The following is an 18,254-nucleotide window of genomic DNA, read 5'->3' as shown; positions in this document are numbered from 1 at the left end:
TCCTGCATTGATTGAGAAATTGTGATTGGTTCCTGCTGCTAGCTACATTTGCAACGACAAAAAACAGAAACTAATAATTTCCGACAGCCATTCTGAGTAGCTATGCCCTTCTGAGTGGTGGAAAATTCCATCCATTCATGCTCCCATGACTGGTCACGAGAACGGATGAAGCCGATCATCGTTAACAATCGTCCGCAACAAGTTGCACAAAGCCTCGGTGACACTCGGCCAAAGGTGTGAATGCAAGTACGGGATGTTTTCAATGGATAAGACATAAAAAAACTATCTTCCATGATCGATCGCTTCCCAGGATAACAATCATTCGGTGTTCGGCTCAGTTCCCATTGCGCTCGGTCAGGAATCAGGCTAACACACTTTTTAGGATGGCTTACGAAGGACACACTTTGCAACAACAAGAAATGCGCACTAATCTTCAACTGCTCGTCCAATTTGCGGCTTTTTTAAAGAAGCAATTGTTAAAAAGCGTAACAAAAAGTTAACTCTCCATGTACTGCCATCCAGCGTGCGCCTGTTTTCAGAGTTTTTTTTTTCCTTTGCAAAAGTAAAAACAATTGAAACGACACAACAGAACACTTACACGCATAAACAAAAGCCCGGAGCCCTGACAACCTGACCGTTTAGTTCGCAGTTCCTTACAGCGCATAATGTTGACCCAGTCGTCGGTTTTGGTGATCGATCAATCTCGGTTGTTATGCGTGTGTGTGCGGGCGGCGGTAGGGAAGCAATGCAATGTTTATGCGAAAACTCACCTGAAATAATAGAAACAAAGAAAGAAAAGGATCAGAACAATGCAAACAGTCGGTGGCGGTTAAGGAGATTTGCATTAGAAATAGCATTAAAAAATAAACGCATAAAGCAGGAAACACAATGGAGAGGCGCAGCGACGAACACTCTGGGTTATGGATGGGTGCAGTGCCGGGACACAAAAGGGGTCGAGAACGAGTTGTGACGTTCTGTGTGGGTGTAGGTCCGTCCGGTAGACGAACGGCAGCGATCACTCTTTTTGCTTTTGCATTGGTAAAGATCATACAGCATATCCCAGCAGCAGCACTATCGCTGGGCGTAACGCCGGGGCAGGAGGAGTGTCTGCGCTGTTAAGAGGATAGCAGCGTGCAGGAGAGAGTTTAGCATAAAACTGATCGGCTTTGTTCGCACGCAAACAAAGGCCACTTTCAGTAGCGTATGAGAGATGGAGAAAAGATTGCTTCTACGTACGGAGGCGCACGTGTGTAAGGGTGTGTGCTGTGCAGCATCGCAACAGATACAAACAATCGGATTAATCCAACTATCTACTTTACAAAGGAGCTCATTGTAAAATGACTTCATAAACCATATTACCTCTGTTGTGCAGAGCGAATTGCAGCTCCCAAGACAGCTCTGTTTAAGACAGATCTGCTAGCCAGCCAGAGTACGTGCGTTTGCGCTGGGCAGCTGTATTTGAATTCCATCCAGCTCAAGATGCCTCTTTCCAGAACGGCTTTATCTCAGCTAAAAGACTCCCTCTCGCTTTTGCTGAATATTCAAATGCGCGTCCCGTGCGAGACATTCGGGAACGCCACGCGTGCAGAGGAATCCTCGAGCTAGTTTCTACCACACGCCGGAAGAAGACTCTATTATCTAAGAATCTCCCCGCTCGATAGCACCCGAAACTATGGTTAGGGAAGAAGGCAGCATTATGTAAAAAGCCCCAGCGCCCCACCAACAGTGCTGTGAATGAAGATTAGTGTTTTCCGTCTTCTGATCACTATCGGGGGACGGTTGATGATGGTGATGATGATGATGATTGTACCATCGGTACACCATCACACACACATCGTCATTCTACCGCCACACCACCGAGAGCAGAATTCAGGATCGCTCGAGGTGCTGGTGTGCTGTTTCCACACAAACTACACATGAATTCCGCAGGCTCTTCACGCAATGTGCGTACTACTGTCTTCCTTCACGAGCCCCTTCCCGGAGGAGCTTGCGATAATGTCTTTTAGTCGACCAATCACATCCGTAGCAGATTCCAGCAGCAACACACAGATCGTGCAAACATTTTCGGCCTGCTCATCAAAGATAATTGCAAACGAGCTGGCGCTCCCCACTACGATAAACTTGTATGAGCTCAAGGAAGAGCCAGATCGCCTTTCTTTCGTTTGGAAACGTAAAGGAAGCGGCACCCGGAACCCTTTGCCGACAATTTTGAGAGCCGCCCGTTCTCGAGCGTTCGCTGAACTTTAACTCGCGAACTCGCCTAGAGCAGCAGCAGCAGGCGTTCGCAGCAACTACGCAACCAGCAGCGGGACGACGACAGTGTACGCACTGGCAATCAAGTGGGGGCCTGACCCATCAGCGGACGATCCCGAGGTAGGAGAGGTGGGCAGAATCTGAAACTGCGTACGGGGAGCGAAGTGTTTCTTTCGGCTCTGCGCGAAGCAATTAAAACATAAATCTTCACCAAAACCAAGCGCACCGTTCATCATGGGTGCCAGTCGTGCCCTTTGCTACGCGTCTAATGTTGCCTTTGGATGGTGTCGGTAGGCTACAGAAGAATGGACCTGGGTGTGGAACGATCAAGAGGTTTGGACGCGAGAACAGCAACGGCGTCCTGAACAACAACAAAATGTGTGAGATGTTGAATGTCTTCTTTCCTGCTTAAGATAACTCTTACGCTCACGCAGGTCACGCAGGTTACACAAATGATCGCAACATAACATTGACCCCACTATACATTGGACGAGCCTCGCTGAGCTGGATATGCGTCCCGGAATATGTGTTGGGGTATAAACACACACACACACAAGCATATACAAAACCATTCTAGGGATCATGTACCTGGCACACACACAGAGGATCTCACATTCAACGCAGCTCCAGGCCAAGGTTCGTCGCTCGTCTGTTTGATCTTCATTGACGGGTGCTGCGTGTGTGCGTTGGGTGGATAATTTCTATGGTAAATAAAACCACCCGAGATTACCATCACGACGAGAACCGTCCTCCTCCAGCGTGATCGGGCCGATTCTGAGCGATGTCCCCGCGCCGAACTTACCCCGTGGCCATGGCAGAAACCCGACATATCCCACAGAAGGCTATCAAGTGTGTGGTGTTCTTCTGTTTGCCTTGGGAAAGAGTGAAGTGATGTACAAATAAACTCCGGGTGAGAAAGTATTCCCGCGTATGCAGGACAAGACCCTGCCGCACGTCGGTCGTTGCATTTGGATTCACAGCACTATCGGTCTAATGGTGTTTAGAGTTCTTCAACCTTACTGTGACACTTGTCCGGAGGGAGAATAAAACGATGCTCGTAAAATGCACTTGCTGATAGGGTATGAAGACGGCACCGGATACAGGACAATTGATTCATTCATGAGAACAGTATTCAAGAACTCTATGCTCTTGATTAAGATTTGTAGCAATGCTCCCACAATGGTTGGAATTTGTTAGCGCATACATGGCCAGAAAAGACTTGCTATTGATGTCTGAAACAACAGCAAGAGATTATGAATGTGGATAGAAAATTCGTTACATTCGTTACATTCTTTAAACTCTGCTAGAGTGTTACAGTAAAAAAATGACCTACTTCTGGTACCGTGTAACGTGTACGTTTTCACCCCAAACTGCTTCCATATCCCAAAACAAATATGACACTGTGCATCGTAAAAAGGCTCACCCTTACGATTCTACTTTCTCGACGTACTCTTGCCAAACTTCTCATTGCAACGGTCGCACGGTCGTAGTCAATTTTCCTCCCAAACCAGTTACTTCAGCTCAAAGTGCTACAAACAACGACACACCAACAGAAACATCACACCAGTTCCCGTCATCAACCCGAGCATACCCAACACCACACCACCATGATGCTGCAGCTACTTCTTCGGAGGTCGCGAAAGGTCTCCCCCGTTGCTACGAACCGTGCGCTCTCCAACGGACTATTTTCTTTCTCGTCTCGGCACGGTTTGTTTTAGTCCAACAAATTTTCCGCCTTGGTAAACCGCGGGGTAAGCGGATGCTGCCGTTGCTGCTGTCGACGTGGCAGTGCGCACCAACGCCTTATCGTCCACCACAGCCCAAAAGCGCTGCAAAACCGGTTCACGGAGTGCCCGAAAAGCAAAACCTTCGCCAGGAAGAGCACGCCTGACCAGAAGAGCTGCCGTTGCTGCTGAACGACCTATTCCTGCGCATCGCTCCTCCTTACCAACCTCCCCACCCCGCTCCCGCTCAAGCCCTCTCCTCTCGCCACAATACAATGAGCTTTGGGGTTGTTCGGGGTTTTCGGTCCGCAGAGATAAATCTTTACGTGATCTTAAGATCACTCTCACAACACAAGGATTACATGCTTCATTTGGAACGGGACGGACACGGGCTGATGATGATAAATCGGAAAACGGGCGCGTAAACAAATGAGGAAGATCCGGGACCGGGACAGAAGGGAGAAATCCCGTTTTGCCTGTTGGGACGGGATGGGTGCAGAGCGATAAGCGTTACCGTCGAAAGGATTCGGCACGTTTTGCACCGGTGGGGTGCTGCAGATCGGAAAGGACGACTGCAGATGCATTCGGCGTAGCTGGCGCTAATCGTGTTCATTAATTTTGGGCAGGCGCTTCTCCAAACCTTCCCTACCGGTCGTGGAAGCGGAAAGTTTGGACCGAATCGAGTTGACGGAGGTTTTGTTCTTGCTACTTTTCTTCAACCCGGGCCATTCCAGCGACGTAATGGAGGGAGATATTATTTCAAGGTACTTGTCACATGAGAAAAAAGAAAACGTGTCTTGTCAAGGCCCAGCATCTTTGAATCACCCCAATAGCAGATTTGCAGTAAGGAAATTCGTTTTGCATCCTTTGATTGACTTTCATTGCATGTTCCTTGCCTGCGCACGTCCTTGGGTCATCAGATTCTCACCGTTTATGCGTCTCACAATCCCATCGTATCGTGTTGCTACGCCTGTCAAGTGTATATGTGTGTGTATTATTTATAAACGAAATTCCTTTGCCATTCACTCGCAAAAAAATCCCACCATCATGCCCGTTAAACATTACCAATGTACCAATCAACTCATCAGCGGTTAGGACGAGATACGTTCGTTTGCGGCCATACGCATGATGCAACAGCCTCCCGCACGTCCGCGCGCACCGCTCCAGTGACGTAAAGTTTGATAATCGTGTCCGCCATCTCCAACGGCCCGCCAAGGTTGCCAACGGCCAAGCAGCGGTCGTAGTCGTTGTATCACAGCCCAAAATCGCTAGTGTTCGTGCGATCGAGCAGAGGAGATTCCCGCGCTTTTCGAACCGGTCGGACGGCGTTCCCTTGTGCGCCATTTTACTTCGATCTTTCACCTTCTTCTAATCGGGTTCTCGGTCTGTCTGTCTGCCTCCGCCGAGCCTGGCGCAGCACCCGCAATGCCGGGCCCCGCTAAGTTTACTGCTTTGCTAACGATTTTATGACCTTCCCGAAAAATGTTCGGTTCTTCTCTCGAGGCGAACCGAACGATTTTGCCGACAGGAAATAGCGCCAAAACCTGAGCGCAATCGACGCGGCCGTGTTTGCACTGATAACGTAAGCACCGAAGCCGAAGCCCTGCCGATCGTTTTGGTGCAGTAAAAGGTTTTGCTAACATTACACGAATAATATAAGTCTTCACTGCCAAAGCATCGATAGAACTTTGCTAGAAATGCGTGAACTTACGTTTTTAGCCAAAAAAAAGTTGGTAGGCCTCATGCAACGAGTTAGCCAAATTATAAAAAAAAACGAATACCATTTCTAACGAACAAGTCCCAAACCCCCAAGGAACATGTAGCAAAACGGTGGACAAACTTGCTGCACATAACATATCAGCTGACAGAATCACATTCCAGGAATGTCCGTTAAAACCCGCCGGGCCCTCCCGTCAGACACGTCCATCCAACGTCTGGTCAATGTTTCCTGGCATGCACACACACAGGTATCCCAGTGCTCCCGCCAGTCGACGGTTATTTTATCATCCGTTTTCCTTCATTCGCCCGTTCGTTCCCGGGAGCACGGGGGATCTGTGTTTGATTCTTGCCTCGTTGCAAAATGTGGCGTAACGTGGCGCTCAGGGAGGTTTTCTCTTGAGCCAACAAAACCATCATCTTCCAACGTGTGTCACCGCAATAGCCCTTTAAATGTTGCTCCTTGACCGATAAGACACAAATAGACGTTCGGTTCGAAATCGACATCAGATTAGACCGTGAGACGTGAACGACAGTACGTAACGTTCCCGTCAAACGGCAACTACGGGCTCGACCGGGCGGAGAAAGCTAATGAGGCACGCTTTACTCGCTCTCACTCTCTCTTACTCTCTCTCTCTCTTTCTCTGAAGGCAATTTAAAAAACGAATCTTATGGTTGGGTGTAGAATTTAAACAGCTCATTATCATACCGGTGCGTTCGCGCGATCTGCAAATCAAAGCTGCTCCACAGGAACGATTCCTGTTTCTTCCCCGTGCCTTAGCCCTACATCCCTTCCTTCTGCCCGAACGACCTTCCCCATCAATCCCCACTAGGTCCCGGAGAGTTTCCTGAAGCTGGTGGCTTCGCGAAAGGAATCTCACTTTTCACACCGGTATGCAAATTTTAACGAACTCCGGGAGACTAACATGTCGCAGGTTGAAGCGTGCGGGAACATTCTGCTCAGACGGCGCGAGATCGCCGCTGTAAGAGCTTTTCATTCATTGCCTAACCATATGGTACGTGCTCCACCACCCTCCTCCAAACAACCACCCAAAACGTCACATCATCATCATCGGCAGCAGCAACAACAACATCAACAAGGTGAACGGCGGCAGTTAGCGATAAAGTGACTATTTATGAATAAACTTTACGTGGAATAATTTGTTCATGAGCGATGAGGTTCGGCACCGACACACGAGAGCAGCATGTGAACGAACACATTTAGGCTCGCTACACCGCACCGGCAATACTCTGAAGCAGTTCAGGCGAACTCGTCTGGCATCGTTATCGACAAAAAAACAACCGTGTGATACGAAACACTGGACCTTACTCGACACAGGAAGGCACACAAATGTGCGCCCGGCTGAACGTGTCCGGGCAAAGTGACAAACCTATGAAATAGTTTTCCTGCGTTTAATGGGTTCGGCACCACTGTACGCGCGAGCACCACCAGAGATCCACGGCCAAGTTCATGCAAAGCGCACACACACACACACACGCTCGCGACGGAATGTCAATGAAACGGTTCAAGGCAACTCCTTTGAATCATCGCATTAGCGGTCACCCAGCTGGCCGACGAAAGTGGCGACATTTGTCAGAAGACGCACAAATACTTACTGTGAAAAACAGGATGCTTCTCTTCCGTGCTTAGGAGGTTATTAGGTCGGCAACGATGTTCACACCGGGTCCATTTGGATTGAACGATAAATACATCGGAAGCCTACAATTCCTACAGTCACAAGAAAGGTACTACCGGAACCAAACAGCAACGTCTTCAGTGTGATTTTTGTTTCCTTTTTTAATATGTGTAAAGTCAGCACAATTAATAGATGCTTATGATGATCGCAAGGATCTTCAATTTCCAGATCCTTCTTATGGAAGCAGAAACCCGGACATCTTCCGCTCTCTCGAGAACCGTTGCCCGGTTGGGTCTTCCTGTTCTGTGGGATATATCCTGTACATTAGACAAACAACACCCAAACTGATGGGCAAAATTCGATTCAAACGGCCTAAATTGACCAGAGCTTTTTTTCCGTTTTGTATGCTCTTCTGGATCATCCCGGTGCTGCCCCTGCGAACTTACCAACATGGTGTCCTCGGGATGGTCCTGTTTATCAACGCACTTACAACGTAATTTGAGAGAGCGAAACGTTATTCAAACAGAGGTACGGTTTAACTTTGCAATTGGTTAACAACGGTACTGTCTGGTGATTTGAGGGTTTCCTTTTTCCCCGGATGAAATGTACGATGGGAAAATGGTCAGTACGGTTTGAGAAAGTTACAAGTGTCGAACAAACAGTTAACTTGCTACAGAGCAAGCTGACCATACCAGCTAGAACCCATGGTTCTAGCCGAAGTTGTGGGAATGTTTCGCTGACCACTGCTGCTGCCACCGGAAACGTGTCCGACGGCGGGATCGTTACCAAACTACTACAGCTGGAAAAAGGTCATATTTTAGAAATATGTAAATGCTTTCTTCGTAGCAAGTGTAGGTTTCGGCTGCTGGGTTGTACTTCAAAAAGATTCTGAGTATTACAGCAGTTTCCTTTCTTTTTTTTTTTTTTGCCTAACGCAAAATTCCCACATTCCTTCTTCTTGAGTGTCTCGTCTCGTGCACGACATTTCCGAACACAGTGTTGTGCTGAAGTAATAATAAATACGATCCGGTCCAACAGGCCAGCCTCATGTTAGCGATAGCAAATATTAGCTGCGCATCTTTCGCCGTGTTTGGCTTTCACGCCATTTCGGCCTGTTGCTTCGTTGCTTTGATGTTCGGCTCGCCCAAATTCAACTTGGCAGGGAGAAGAGCGTTAAAGCTCAATTTGCAGACTATTATTTCTTTTGTATTTATTTGTGTCCGTGGTTCCAATCTGCCCGATCTTGCTCTTCCGTGCGCCAAATAGCTCTTGCACTGGTAAAATCAGCGCGCTTGAAGCATCCATTATCCTGTAATCTTTGCTGGAGAGTCGCAAAGCTCAAAAACCCTTAAGTTCCGGCGCTAAAGCGAATTACCTTCGAAACCGGTATTGAATGCACTCTATGACAGACCAAAACTTCGCAATCATTCGCACCAACACACTCACACACAGCAAGCAGAGTCTGGTCGGTCGTAAATAAAAACAAGAACACCCGAGAGCGGGCGAAGGATACCTAATGGACGACAAACAGCTAAAACAACGCGGCCGCGCGTGTAAGATAGATTCAGGGAAACGATGCTTATCGGCAGGACTGGCGCGCACGCTAGGCCCAATGGGCAAAGATGGAGGCGAACACTCTCTCACGCTCTTCTAAGCCCATTTTAGACGAACATCATCCTTGACCTTCCCGCGTCTGGACAAGGGGAAATATGCCAAACTAACAAACAGTGCGCCGGCGGTCCCCGAACTTCTCCAGAATCTCCATCTAAGCTTAAATATGTATATATATACAAACACACACAAACACATATCTACCTAGCCAACACTCGAAGGCACACACCACCCCGGCGATGCTGTTGTGAGTCTGTGGCATGGACCTGCCACGATGATTTCCTGCCGATTCGCACACACACAGCAACAACAACACCGATAGAGCGAACCACCAAAAGGTGGAGAAAAGAGAAGCTCGACCGCCCGTCCGCCTGCCCAATCGTTACCGCCCAACCACCTCTTGCTACACATTCCAGCAGAGCCTTTTGAAGTCCTGAACCGGTTTCGCCAACCGGAGCGCGGTCGACATAACACAGCGCCACCGCTTTCGTTGCGAGGCCGCTCCACCGTACTACCGCCGTACACCGCGCGCAGCATAAACCATTCTGACGGGCTGTTTTTGTGGATTCTGCAAAAAAAACCAGTTCCCGAAGCGCTGCTCTTCTTAGGCGTCGTCTTGTGCCAAGTCTCTCTGTCTCCACCAACCGAAGGCTTTCTACTGGCCCGGGTCTGTCCCACTGCTATGCAGGAGACGGAGCATATACATTCTTACACACTACCTGTCTGGGCCCGGACAGGCCCCCACTTGCTGGAGGCCCAACACAGGCGACTATTGTTTCATCCGGTGTCCACGAACGAGCTCTGAAGGAATCCCCCGGGGATGGGAACTCTTCGCTCGGTCGGAGGACGGTGCTACAGACAACCCTGGTGCAACCGACGCAAGATGGGGGTGCGTCAGCGGGAGATGCGCACGCCGTAACGATTTCGTAGGATTCGCTAACGGCCGGCCGTGCCCCGCAAAAGAGATTGCGCTTAGTTCTGGGAATCGAGCGACCGTTGCATATTAAAAGCGAAAAGAGAATCGTGCCCCAAAGATGGAGCGCCCGCCGGGACCCTTCTTCCTTATCGCACACGGGCGGCTGAGGATCCGATCCCGCCCGAGACCTTCCCTGTCGCTGAGATTCCACCAACATCGATAGACGGGAGAGGAATGTAAATAATAACAAACAGCAGCAGCAGCAGCAGCTTCGCATAAGACCGCTCGGCAGTATTATGTAGCCGCTTGTCAAACGCGAGAATGATGTAATTAGGCATAACAGCGGCACAGTAGGAAGGGCAAACAAGGGATTCGTCTGCCAAGGACAGCGGTGTATGAGAGGTGTATTAGGTTAATCAGCTGATAAATTTAAGCACGGAATAATGGCGGAGCACCATGTTCCACATCACAGCAAAGGGAAGGATAGCAGTGAGAAGTTATTTTGTGAGAAACTTTTTGAGAAACAGTTCCAGAACCGTGTTGCTTAATTGAAGCATGAAAAAGGATTATGTCATTTTCAAACTGAACATCGCAAAACACATCTCCCACAGAGGAACGCCAAAACTCTGGGCTCCCCCCTTCGGCAAGCGTTCGATAACCTATCGTGTGGCGGAGCGCACTTATCTGCGCGATCTTTGGAAATGACTGACGAGAGACACAAAAACCAGACATAAAGCTCTAGCGTTAGATTGCGCTGTTCCTGTGTTTTCCTCGGAGGATCGGCTACCAGTGGAAGGGTTCGCTTGATACGGCGGCGGTGTTGGTGGTTGCTTGCCCGTTCCGTACGTTCCTGCGGTTTTTGCCGACACGACGTCAAACCGCGTTTGCGATGAGAACTCAAGATTAATGTAGCCGTTTTTGTTGTTGTTTTGTTACTCCTTTGATCGTTAATCCTTACCCACCCTGACTCATTCACTCCTGCCGTTTCGCGCCGTTCGATCCACGGCCTCCTGTTGAAGTGGGGAGGGTGAGTGTGATCGCACTCGTCGAGCGTGATCGTGATTCCATTCTATAAGGGTTGGAACAGAGGGTGGCGAGATAAAATAAATGATATACGAAGACGCTTTCGTTCTCGGGCAAGTTTATGCCCATGCCCTGAAGCCTTCCAAAACAGCAACAACAAAAAGCGAACACACACACACACACACACACATACAATGTAGGGATGGCTCCCCCGCAAAGAAAAGGGAGATGTCGGGCGAGGTTTATGCTTGGTCATAAAAAAACGCACAAAACATAGTGGGGGGAGGCCACTCATAAAATGGCCTAGCCTTAAGACACTCCTGGCGTGTAGCGAGCACAACGCACACCTTTGGTTTTTAGATGATGCTGCAGAAGATACGATCGGTGAACGCTAGAGCCCGCGCCAGATCCTTCGGCATGCCCGCATTCTATTCTAGCCACAGCATAAAGTTGACTGACCTCGTGTGCCCTCTCTCTCTCCGCATGCTTCGTGACATTTGTAATGAAACGGGGGCTGGCTGGTTTGATATCGGTGGTTAGCTCTTTGGATCCACCCTTCTGGAGAAAAAAAAACCCCATCGCACTAAGGAGATATCGTTTCTGTTTTCTCAATTGCTCTCTAATTACGATCTCGGTCTCTTGCTCCCTTAAATTCGGTGCTGCCGCTGCCTCTGCTTTATTACCTGTTAAATATCAATCATTGACCAAATCGTGCATTAACGCAAACGCTAACTGCCAACTAAAAGGCGCGTTCGGGGCCTGTTTGCCGCCACAGCGATAGGCGAGATCGCTATTCGTTTAACGAGCACCTCCGGCCTTCTGCTCTGCATGTTTGCCCGCTTGTAGCATAGGCCTGCCCTCCCTGCTCAAGACGGCCGAGCGTGCGAGCTGTACGCGGCTGAGAATTTGCCTTACGCTTTTTGTTACTGCCCGAAATTAGCAAACATTTTATTTCGGTTGGAATGCTGCATACACCTCGGGAACGTAAAAACAGAAGAAAAAAACACAAATCTGTTTGTGAGAGCTGGTTTACGTTGCCAGGTGATTCGCGTCCGTCGCCTTTAGGCCACGGTCTCCTTTAGCCGGAGGCAAACGATGTGCTGATGAGACACCGCGAAGGTACTGAGGAGCTGGTTGGTTGTCTTTTACACGATCTTACGCGTCTTGGATCATTAATACTTAGGCAAGGGAAGTTTGATAGTGTGTGCACTGATCGAGGGGAAGCGCGTGCTGTGAACGAGCTGTACTTCCAAAACTACATTCACAACCAATCAGTAATCCCTACAATCTAAGCAGCAAGCCTTTTTGTTATGGTTTTAAATCTCTAATCTGTCAATATTGCTTAAAATAGCAGCGAAGCAAAGGAAACCCCATCTACCGATGCGAACTTTCCTACCCTGCGCACTGTCCACCGTAATCTTCCCGACCATCTATACGTGGCCTTATCGTCAAACAGCAAGCAGACCTATTGAAATGTAAATAGAGCCGAACGACTCCGGATACCGATGGTTTGACGGCTGCCAAAGATGATGGGTTTGTACCAAAAAAAGGAAAACAGAAAGATGGTTCCATTTTTTTCCCTCAAAATCAGCAAAACAAAATTCTGTAGCCCCAAGAGCACACACATAAATCGTGTGCAAATGTTGACTGAAAACAGCTGATTAGATTCATGCGACCCTGTGTGTATCGCCCGATCGGTTCCCATTTGCGCTGTCAGCTGCTCGAGGAGTCGCAATATTTTTGCCCTTCTTCCTCTACTCCTTCTTTCCGGCACATGATAGTCTATCGCTACAAAGCAGCAAAACTTGGATTTTTTTACAGTCAAAGGTAGTGTTTTGTAGCACGTACTCGAGGCAGCTCCTTATCAAAAACCATAGTGGTCGTTTTGGGGAGTACGCGGCATTCGTTTAGCGAGGTAGGAAAAAAGTTCACCAACTTTCAGCCATTCCTTTTATGGGTATTTGGGCTGTTTGATGTCGCACGTACACCAAATGTCGTTAAATGTCGTTCAGAGCAAAATATCCCTCCCCCTTCCCTCCCCCTTCCATTACATCATAGCGCAATGGTGCTCAAACCATTACAAGTTACAATAAAAAAGGAGCAATAATTCCTTTTTCATAACCCCGAGAATGCATTCATTCATCAATCCTGAGGATTACTCATTCATTCATGCCATTTTTTTATGTAGATACTACCGGAAGCAACCGTACAGCTTAGATTGACGGCAACTGCAACGCTGCAAGCAGGGAGGATGAAAGGAGAAATGCACACACGCTTATCAGTACCGTAAGGCATACTTTCAAGAGCACGAGCGGATGAGATAACGGGCCTAACCGTTTGCTGCACAGTTAAACATACCCGACAGCGCACTGTCGGTGCAAAAAAAGAAGAAACGCAAAAGTGTTTAAATGCGACAATAAAGCTGCTTGAGTACATTCATTCAAGAATTAATCGATCGCACCCGAATTGGAGTACTTTTTTGTTGTTGTCCTGCACGCGTTAATGTATTTGCTAACATTAATGGGTGTAACAAAGAGAGAGAGAGAGAACGAGAAGAAGTACAAATAATCATTACTTGCACTTACACTTACAGTTACGTTTGGTAAGTGCAATTTGTAGATTACCAATGTACATTTACATACTTTTTTTTTTGGTGAACGAGTATTTGAACTCCAGCAAACACATATTTAAATAACCGATAAAGTTAACAAACCGATTAAGCAATCGATTTACACACATTTTAACCACTTTGTAACATTTTGACTGCCGTAAGGTAAACACAGGCATGTCAAAGGAACAGTTTCGGTTACTGACTGACAACGGAAAATTACAGCCACAAAATAACAAAACCTTTCCATTTTTGTTTGAGTCTACCCACACACTCTGCGAAAGGTCCCATCAAAACAAACGCAAGATTCTACACCACAGAAACGTTGAAGCATTTCTCCGTGACTGGCTTCGTAATCGAAAGCATATCAAACCTGCTCCGTAAGGGTTTCACCGAACCGACCAATAAAAATAAAAACTTTATCTGCTTCGACTACAGCAAGAACCCAAATAAAGAAAAACAACAAATCCTTGCAATCCCCATCACAACCATCGCCGGTTTCGGCTGGATCCGAAAAAGGAACCAGAAATCAAGGATGATGACCATCGCTACATTATAATCAAAGCCGCGCCGTGGATCGTCGTACCGCGAAAGCTAAGCCGGGCTTGGCTGCCGACTCGACGAGCTCGTGTCGAGCGGTAAGCCGAAACTGGTAGGTGTGCGGTGGTGGTAGCTGAAACTGGATGATGATGGAAGGACGTCCCGCAAGGCGGAACTCTGAGCCAGAAACCGAAAGCCAAACAGATAACCAAGCCAAAATTGACGGAGCTCCCTTTACTCTCTCTCTTCTCGCTGTCGCTCGCCTCCTTCATTCGATGTCTTCCCGTACTTCAAAAAGTCATATGATTGATGAACTTGAGTTTTTCACCTCTGCTCAGGTTGCTTGCCTACCTTCCGCGTCCTCAATCCTGCGCCGTGTGCTAAGCGCTGTTCAAACCGCACACTTCACAACTGATCGTTTTCTTGGGGTTTACAATTGAAGCCGGACAAGAATTCCTTCGCTCGCCCGGTAAGAACAACATCAATCCCCGAACGGTAACAACAACAATTGCGTTACCATCAGTTAAGATGTTTCGAAGAATTTATCATCAGCACAACGGAGCGCATTTTAAAATTGAATTTTAGCTTCGTAAGGTACTCGGTTTGAATGCATTTGAAAGATTCATCACACGGGGGGAAGAAATGTGTCGTTTGAATTATTCTTTTTTTCTTTTTCTCAACAAAACCGTCACACCCAGAGTGATACAGCGACAGTGATGCGCGTACAATGCTCATACATATTTAAAAGAGGGAATAAAACACCCAGGAAGCGAAGGATGCATTCATTGACATTCGTGCTCTTTACAACATATCGATATAAACATATTCACATATAGATATAAAACGTACATCCTTGGTGGAAATGGAAGCGAAACATCTTTTGCTGTTCGGTGATCTTCTGCTTAACCAGAGCTTTTGATTATGTCAATCTAATTATCAGGTTGTGGTTGTAGTTTCCGAGCAAAGAGATAACAATTTCGGAAACAGTGAACAGTGTGTAATTAATTCCACTTCCTGCTATACCTTTCCTTGCGATCCCGGAATACCCCTCCACACCAGTGATGATTACACAGAGTGAGTCGCATCTTTTTGACATCTCAAACCTTTGGGAACATTGTGCAGGATTTGGAAAGATTTGTAATGCCTTTGTTTCGTCTCTGCGCAGTCTCTTGTCCGACGCACTGCGCTTTAATCAGTTAATCCTGGCGCGTACCGTAATGAAAGCGAAAAACGGAAACAGAATCAACTTCGATGACGACAACAGAATGTATAGAAGGCCACTTTCTGTGATGAGACTAACAGATACACCAGAGCTAGCGCCCGCACGATCTTGGTGTATCATCTAAAGCGAGCGGAAACAGGGATTTTTTTGTTTGTTTTCTTACAGTTTTTTGTGTGCTTTCTTCTTCCTATTCTTTACGCTAGCGACGTCCCGACGCTGATGATGCAGGAAAAGGATATCCTCTTTTCTTGGGGCAGGAAGGGGGAGCGAAGGGCGCAACACAAACTGTGACGAGATTGTCCGTTTCCCTAGGCTCTTTGCCCTTGGGCTAGGAGTTCCACGCGGTGACCACGGTTGGAATGCGTAATTCTACGCGAGCATCAATTATCATTCGAACTAGCAAGCACAGAAACTGAAGATATTCGTTAACTGAGTGTAGGAGACGTTTAAGAAAAAAGAAAAGAGACATTACAAGAAGCGTTCGGGAAGGAAACGATTGAGTCAGTCTCGCTATCGGTTTTTCCCCTAATTATCATACGTGTTTATCCTTTCATTTCATCCCTAATGTTACACGGGATGTCCCATCCGTTCAAAGTGAGAATTATTATCTTTTTTTTTATTTCCTTACCAAAATATACAGACACAAAATGAAGTGTATTTGGAATTTATTTCCTACCATCAATCGCACTCAGCTTCAAAAATGTGGTAAAACGAAGCATAAAACGCATCAACTAAATGTATGCGTTGAAAAGTGAAATGGTGGTTGATGGTGTTTTTCTATTCACTTGATTCTACCGCGCACAGGAACCCATTCTTCAACCGCCTAGAGTTAGTACCGAACGAGACTTTATCTCTGGTGGCTGGAGGCTTGCTGCGGGTCTTAAAAATGATCGTGGGAAATCACCAACTGAAACGCGGTAACTGGGGGGGAGAAAGAGAGCGGAGGAATTTATAGATGGTAGTGAAGGGGGTTGGCTTGGTACCTAATGAAACATGACGGTGCTGGTGGATCAAGCCTTTCCTCTGATTTTTTTTTTTCATCACAAAACGAACCGCGCAGCAAGCAGAGTAAGGATATAAGAAAAACAGATTATGTTACACACCATGTGAAGGAATCAAATTTTTTTGACGCAACGCTCATGAAGCAGCATTAGAATCCATAAAAGTACAGCACAGTCTTGCGGGTATCAATCAAGGTCTGAAGCATAGAGGTTTTTTTTGTATGTCTTTGTGTCTTTGTCAAAATGTGTCTTTCGTCTTATTCCACGCGTTTGTATGTTGTATAAAAATACATTTTTTCAACACAATTATGGCTAGCTATTTCAATATGTCAAAAACGATACAGAAAACCACTTATTGTAACGCAATAATTAGCTACATCCCTCCATACAACAACAAAAAAAGAACAGAGCAAAACACCAACGATCCTTTTACTCTGTACTGACGACAATGATCGTGTCATGATTAATAAATTTACTTCCATTGGATGCCATCCACCATTAGCTACCAATATATTTTCCCAATTTCCCCCTCTCAACATAAATTCTGTCCGATTCTTGCCTCAACAGAGGACACTGAGGCTGTGGGAATTTCACACAATCAATCGATTGGCGATCGGTAAACATCGAACAAGCCGTGCTAAACATTTAGCCCACCGGGGGGAACAATGCAAGAAAAGAATGGGATCGATGGGAAATGTTGCCCAAAAACGCGAGAAGGTTGCTTCACTCGAGCAAATCATTTTGCCCGACGTTTTATTACCACCAACTACCAACACGACCGCAACCGTCCACATCGTCCGTTTTTGTAAGAAAATCCTGCCCTGTTTCTTTAAACCCGTGCGATAATAAAAAAAACTAAAAATACTTATCGAAAAAAGACGAAGGACGTGCAATAGAAAGCCAGTCTACATCTAACTTTTTAAGTGAAACAGATTGAAATAGATAACGGAGAGAATCCTAACAAGCAGAACAAGAAGAAAACACAAACCACCGTACTGCATCATCACAATCCGAAGAGCCCTTTAAATCCATGGACAGCGTGTTGTGTTCGTTCGAAAGGACAACGACCAGTGATGTGCAATTCAGGGCACACAGAGAGCTAGAATAAAGGACGACCCCGTAAAGGGCAGGCGCGACGAGACGAGGCGAAACGAATCAAGTCGCTGAAAAAAACCAAAGGAAACTGTCAAAGAGTCAGGTGATTTCCCACAGGATTCTCCCGGTGATCCCTGCGATCAGCTGAGCCCGGCGGCCGATCATATGATTCGTGAACCCGGTCCCGGAGACGTCGTCAGACCGTCGCCCGGGTTCGTCCCACACCTACACCTCCCTCCAAGGACACCCTAGGGCAGGGCAAGTCTCAGCATCGCAAAAGGGAAGAAACACTCCTACAGCAACAAGGGTTCACTAGCCCGATCGGTTTTCCCGATCGTACCGAAACGATTGTTGCATCCTTCTTCGAATTTTTTGCGGAATGTCCTAAGCGGAGGGTTCTTAGGCTTCCAGAGAGCTGTCTTTAAGAAGCGGTCGAAGAAAAAAAAAGTACACACTTTCCGGTATTGTTCTGCAAACTCAGGGAGACCTTTGCTGGCGGTAAGCAAGGGCAAGAGTAAAACTACGAATCACCAAGACCGAGGGAACTGGACATGAAAAGCCATGAAACCTGTACGTATCTATTGCCATTCGCCAAAAGGAGAAACGTGTAGCGTTGCTGCGCGCAGTTGAGCAGCTTCCAACCTCCACTTCTCAATGGGTCTCCCAATGGCCAAAGGCTCTTCCTCCTTCCATCAGGTTTGCCTAGCTTCTATATTTGCTGATAATGAAAAATAATTCGACCTTTTTTGCCCTTTTTACTGTATGGCGTTTTTTGGAACCGAGCCTTTTTGAACGAGTGAAAAGCATGAAAGCATGGAACAGTTTGTTAAGCAAGGATCGAAAAAGAGAAAGGACAAATGAGCGATAAGAATAATGGAGCGTTTGAAAAATTGCTATAAAACGTTTCC

The 18,254-nt window shown here is 47.1% G+C and overlaps 1 protein-coding gene and 1 long non-coding RNA gene across 3 annotated transcripts in view; one reads left to right on the top strand and one right to left on the bottom strand.

Moving 5' to 3' along the window:
* The window catches only part of LOC120950071 (M-phase inducer phosphatase-like), a 117,562-nt gene that overhangs the window by 36,996 nt on the left and 62,312 nt on the right, over positions 1-18,254 (bottom strand). The gene's annotated exons all lie outside the window — the stretch shown is intronic.
* Positions 12,575-13,340, top strand: LOC125906479 (uncharacterized). Its single transcript, XR_007451840.1, has 2 exons — positions 12,575-12,795; positions 13,069-13,340. It is a non-coding gene; the product is annotated as an uncharacterized LOC125906479 (long non-coding RNA).

Source organism: Anopheles coluzzii, chromosome 2, assembly GCF_943734685.1.
Source record: "Anopheles coluzzii chromosome 2, AcolN3, whole genome shotgun sequence".
NCBI classification, from domain to species: Eukaryota; Metazoa; Arthropoda; class Insecta; order Diptera; family Culicidae; genus Anopheles; species Anopheles coluzzii.
The sequence above is the reverse complement of the archived record's forward strand: the minus strand, read 5'-3'. Positions and strand labels throughout refer to the sequence as shown.